Here is a 5,975-nt window from a genome sequence, read left to right on the forward strand (position 1 = left end):
CGCTTTATTTGCCGGGCTTATATACTAAAATAGAGGGCGCCTAGAAAAGACTAGAATTGCCAGGAAAAGTCAAGATCTTTCGAGAATCTCATGAAGTGTTACTAGCGTCACGTGACTTCCGCTGTAGTAACAGTTTATTTGTCCCTTCTCGTTTTTACACGCTTAAACGCTATAGTAATTTTTAGGCCGCGTTTACAAACAATGTTAACTTCGCTGTACTAACATACAGAATCAACTTACTTGGACAAAGTAACTCAGAATGCGTTATAGAAAACACATTAACTGTTGTACTTTACACGCTAGAGAGTAACTCTCTGTGTCCTTAACTCTAGCTTTGCTTCACTGATTCACTCTGCAAGATTACTTAAATTATTGTCTGACTCCCCCAAATTTACATCTAATTTTTGTTCTAGACTTAAAATAAAACTCGAGCGCTTCTTCTTAATTCTTGTTCTAGATATTTAATAATTTTTTAATTTAAAATATTCTAGACTTACTCTCACAAGCTTGCGCCCTCTACCTACCATCTAAATTACAACATTAAAAAATGTTGTTTATAACACTATATTAGATTGCAATTGAATTAAGCCTATCAGTATGCAAATCATGAGGCTAATGATATCCAATGGACTGGAAACACTGACATCCACCAATACAAGTGGTTTGATAAGATAAATATAGTCAACTAGAAAGTTTTAAAACTAAACATATTGTTACGACAGCGGAAGTCACGCGACGCTGGGAGCATGCGCGCTGGAGTTCCTAGAAAGATCATGACTTATCGGGAAACCTCACGAATGTCCCAGTGTTTGCTAGACGCCCTCTTTTTTTAGTATATAAGCCAGCAAAAGATAGAATTGTAGAGATATAGATTGAAGATAGAGATAATTGAGTTAAGCGAACAGTAGGCACCATAAGTAAAGTGTATGAATCAGTGTGATTTATAGCGTGTGTTATAAAGGTTGTTAAGTTTAAAGTGACTGTGGAAATTAAGTGTATTACAAAGTTTGTATCGAGAAAGAATAAACTAGTTTTATTTAAGAAAGGACTTGTATCGCTGAAGTTCCTCGGAAATAATTTATACCGGAAATTAACAAACAAGCAGCGACGTAACAATATATATATATATATATGTAACACCGACAAGAAAGAAAAATAAATTTCTTCGAGAAAACAGGTGTGAAATGTTCGTTTACAACATCATAGTTTCCATAGATTGAGCATCTTTTCCAATGTAACGCTAAAACTGGGTTTCGATACCCGTGGTGGGCACAGTGCAGATAACCAATTGTGTAACTTTGTACTAATAACAAATAAATAAAAAACTTATTTAGTGTTAGCATAAATGATTAATGTATACGTAAGACAATATGAGTGCGGAAGTTTCGCTACGTGTATTAGTGTATTACGTATTAGCTCCAGGCACTAAATTTTGAATATTCTCTAATATATTAATAATGCCCTCTATCATGAATATAAAATCAAGTAATTTAAAGGGTAAAAATAAAAACAACATGTTTACATAGATAAAATGGCTTTCCTAGCATATTTTATTGGGAAAATCAGAAGAAAAACAAAATAGTTAATAGTACCACATCAGTGGATGCACAATTTACAAATAATTGAAAATCTTAAAAGACTAAATCCTGATTTCTCAGATAAGGCAGAGCACTTTAATGGGAGGTCAGCCCCCACGCAACTTCGGTGGACAGGCTCCTACATGAATGACTATAATACTTGTTCTAAGCAAAAAAATACACCATCAAAATGAATGATTGATGGGAAGTACAGTAAAAGGTAACTAGAAATTAAACAATCAGATCCCCCACAACTCTTCTTAAGGTAACTAGAAATTAAACAATCAGATCCCCCACAACTCTTCTTAAGGTAACTAGAAATTAAACAATCAGATCTCCCACAACTCTTCTTAAGGTAACTAGAAATTAAACAATCAGATCTCCCACAACTCTTCTTAAGGTAACTAGAAATTAAATAATCAGATCTCCCACAACTCTTCTTAAGGTAACTAGAAATTAAACAATCAGATCTCCCACAACTCTTCTTAAGGTAACTAGAAATTAAACAATCAGATCTCCCACAACTCTTCTTAAGGTAACTAGAAATTAAACAATCAGATCTCCCACAACTCTTCTTAAGGTAACTAGAAATTAAACAATCAGATCTCCCACAACTCTTCTTAAGGTAACTAGAAATTAAACAATCAGATCTCCCACAGAGAAAGCGAAAAGAGAAAAGTTTTCTTTTAACTATTAGGGTTTGTTTGTAGTGAAGCACAAAGCTTCACAATGGGCTATCTGTGCTCTGCCCACCACGGGTATCGAAACTCGGTTTCTAGCGTTGTAAGTCCGCAGACATATCGCTGTGCTACGAAGGGGCCAACTAATAGGGGTACCGGGAAGTAGTGTTGTTTTTTTAACTTATACTGTAAAAGATCTTTTTAAAAATAGTTATTTATTTTTCAATCAGTACACACTCTCCATTATTATTAATGACAATGTGCCATCTTTCAATCAAGCTTCCAGTTCTTCGTCTATAAAAGGAAGCTTCTTTGAGACAAAGAATTCAGCGAGAACAGTTTTAATGCCATCAATATTTCTGAAGGTTTTACCCCCGAGAAAGTGCTGAATAGGTCTGAATAAATTGTAGTCTTGAAGAGGCACAATGTCAGGAAAGTATGAAGGGTGAGACATGACTTCCCGATCCAAATCTCTGATCTTTTTCTGAGGCATTCTTACAGAATGTGGTCCCACATTGTCACGCTGAAGAAGGAACCCGTTTTGTTGAATTGGGTTCAGGCCAGGGCTAAGCCAATGATTCTTGCGCTTGATGTTGGCATAAAGAACCCACTTCTCAACAATCTGATGGAAAAAATTGTTCTTTCTCATGTCTGGTTATCAATGAATAGCAAATTGTTATGCGCTGGGCTTTGTTGTCATCTGACCGTTTGTGTAGAACCCAAACACCTTGTCTATTGACTGTTGTCATCTGACCGTTTGTGTGGAACCCAAACACCTTGTCTATTGACTGTTGTCATCTGACCGTTTATGTGGAACCCAAACACCTTGTCTATTGACTGTTGTCATCTGACCGTTTATGTGGAACCCAAACACCTTGTCTATTGATCTTGTCGATCTGTTTAAGATGTTCTTGAACAGTAAACCAAGGGCAGTTGTTGGATGGTTTGATGGGGGTCTGACTCAACCTCTGACCTCAGAAGGTCATTGGCCAACTCTACTGAACGATGGTAATCTTAGAGATCAAAATCACCTGACCTAAATTTTCTTAACCACCGCTGGCATTTGCGAACACTGAAGGCATCTTTATAAACCCCATAAATATTTTGAATTGCCTCCGTGGACTTATTGGCTTTATGAAAAGCATAGAGCATGCAATGTCGAATGGGATTCTCGTTAGGAATGTGGTCAGTTATTTTTTCTGATTAGAGGAAAACTAGTTTTGTTAATAGAAAATTGATGAACAAGAAGGATTCGTTTGCCTGTTAAATTAATGTTACCTGAAAAGAAACGAAAATACATAATTAGAAACGTTTGAATTTAAGGAAACAAAAACGACATTACTTTCCAGTACCATTAATATTTCCAGCAGTAATGTGGTGAATACAGTCGTGGCTCTCCGGACGGAAACAAACATATAGAAATCAAAGTTTTGGCTAGTGAAGACTACTTCACAAGACAGACTGAGGTGAGAATATATATTTCAGTAGGAGTTGTATCTAGTCCTAGCGGCTGGATGTGCGAAATGGAGGGGGGACACTCACTTAATTAGGGTGCAGATTTTGGAAAAGTCAGCCATAATTCAATGAATTCGTTTACACTACTATTACATGTCATTGTACATTAATTAATAAATTGTATGACAGTGCATTGTTATCAAACATTCACACGAAGTTAGTTTTCCCAGATGTTTTTCAATTATTAGTATTATTATTAAGGTCTTAGAAATTGTAACGTCTTATTATTAAGAATATGTTTAGTTTTAGTTATATATTACTTTGGTTTGTGATTTATATTTGTCAACGATTTTTATATCAATTTGTAATCTGAAACTGAGTGGTCATGGTATCTAAACTGGACGGCAAGGCCCTCTGAACTTGTATCAAAACCCTGAAAATACTACATGAACTTAATATTAGTGATAATAGAAACAATCGAGGTAGAAACTTAGGCTATTTGAAGATTAAGTGGCTTGGGGTATGCGCTTTACGAGATAAACAACAATGTGAACTTGCCAATGATCTAGCTATAAGTACAGGTATAAATGTTATCCCCAGAACAATTAGTTACACACTAAAACAAAGCAACAGCTTCAGTGTATGCGCAGCTGCTCAAAAAAGCACTGCTTACGAGAGAAATTCAAACCAAACGACTGAAATGGACTCTAGACTTCAAAGCTGGAGGAGGGAGCTCTTTACAGATGACTTAATTTCAAATTTGTTGGTGACAATTACAGACAGTATCCTGGAGGACCAATAAAGCATGGGCTGCTTCTTAGACATTGGTATTGTAGATTTATTCAAAACTGATGGCACACTGGCTGCTGACAAGTGCAGGTAGGTTTAATCCATTGTGCTATTCTGCCAGGTATATGACTCATCGGGTAGGATTCAGCTTTCAGCAAGTCAATGATCACAAGTATACGGAAATGTAGTGAAACGATATCTTGACGATAAAGAATCTCATGGAACACTCACAACCATGACCTGGCCCACAGAAAATCCTAATTTGAACAGTCTTGAGGCTATAAAGATTTATATAGAAACAGAAAAAGCCGAAAGGGGCAAAGGAATTTGGTTACATTATGGGGAGTAATACAGGATTTGAAACAAAATTCCATAATAGTGTATTAATAAACTGTATCACAGAATAAGAACAATGGGTAATTCTATATATAAAGCAAAGGGATTGCATATAAAATACTAGCGCATTGTACGACTTATTAACTTTACTTTTGTATTTTCTGTGTTAATATTTTATACCATTAATAAATTCAACAATAGCTGCCAGTTCTTCTTGTTTATGACTGTTTTATTCCATTAATAAATCCAACAATAGCTGCCAGTTCTTCTTGTTTGTGACTGTCTTATTCCATTAATAAATCCAACAATAGCTGCCAGTTCTTCTTGTTTGTGACTGTCTTATTCCATTAATAAGTTCAGCAATAACTGCCAGTTCTTCTTGTTTGTGACTGTCTTATTCCATTAATAAATTCAACAATAGCTGCCAGTTCTTCTTGTTTGCCACTCTTATGACATTTGTTACGTATTATAATTGCAAATAGTCTGAAATCGAGTTAACTGATACTTTAAATTTAGATGTAATAGTTTAATTGTACTTTAGATTTAGCAGTTAAGTTAAAGCCGATATATAGTCAGTTTATGATACTTGCCAACAAGATTGACACACAGTTCTCTTTTTTGACACAAATATGTTTTCATATACAAACAATAATACAATTTACAGTTATTACAAACAATGACTTATAAACAAAAGTTTCACAAACTTACAAGTAATATAAATTCTTCTTTCTAGGCTGGAACTTCCTTGGTATTTTATCGAGGGTTCACGATGAGCGAGTTAATTACGAGTTGATATAGATACAATTCGCTTAAGGGGAAGCTAGCTAGCTTTGTCCTTCTCGCTGATCACACGCCGATATTTTTCCTACTGGAATCCACTAAAATTAAATGATTTGTAATGTTCAAACTTTGCACATTCTGCTGGTCAAATATCTGAAGTTTTCAGATTAATAAGCGTCATAACAATCACAGTTATAGCTTCGAAAGTTTATAGCACACTGAATAGCAAACTAATAATAGATACTTCTTTTGGCGCGGGGTTGGTTATATCTATACGCGTGTGGAGGCTTTCTAGAAAATTCAGATTTACATAACAATACTGAGCTACATTTAAGTGTTTACGTACATACATATATTG

This window comes from Limulus polyphemus, unplaced genomic scaffold (assembly GCF_000517525.1).
Source record: "Limulus polyphemus unplaced genomic scaffold, Limulus_polyphemus-2.1.2 Scaffold6079, whole genome shotgun sequence".
Taxonomy (NCBI): domain Eukaryota; kingdom Metazoa; phylum Arthropoda; class Merostomata; order Xiphosura; family Limulidae; genus Limulus; species Limulus polyphemus.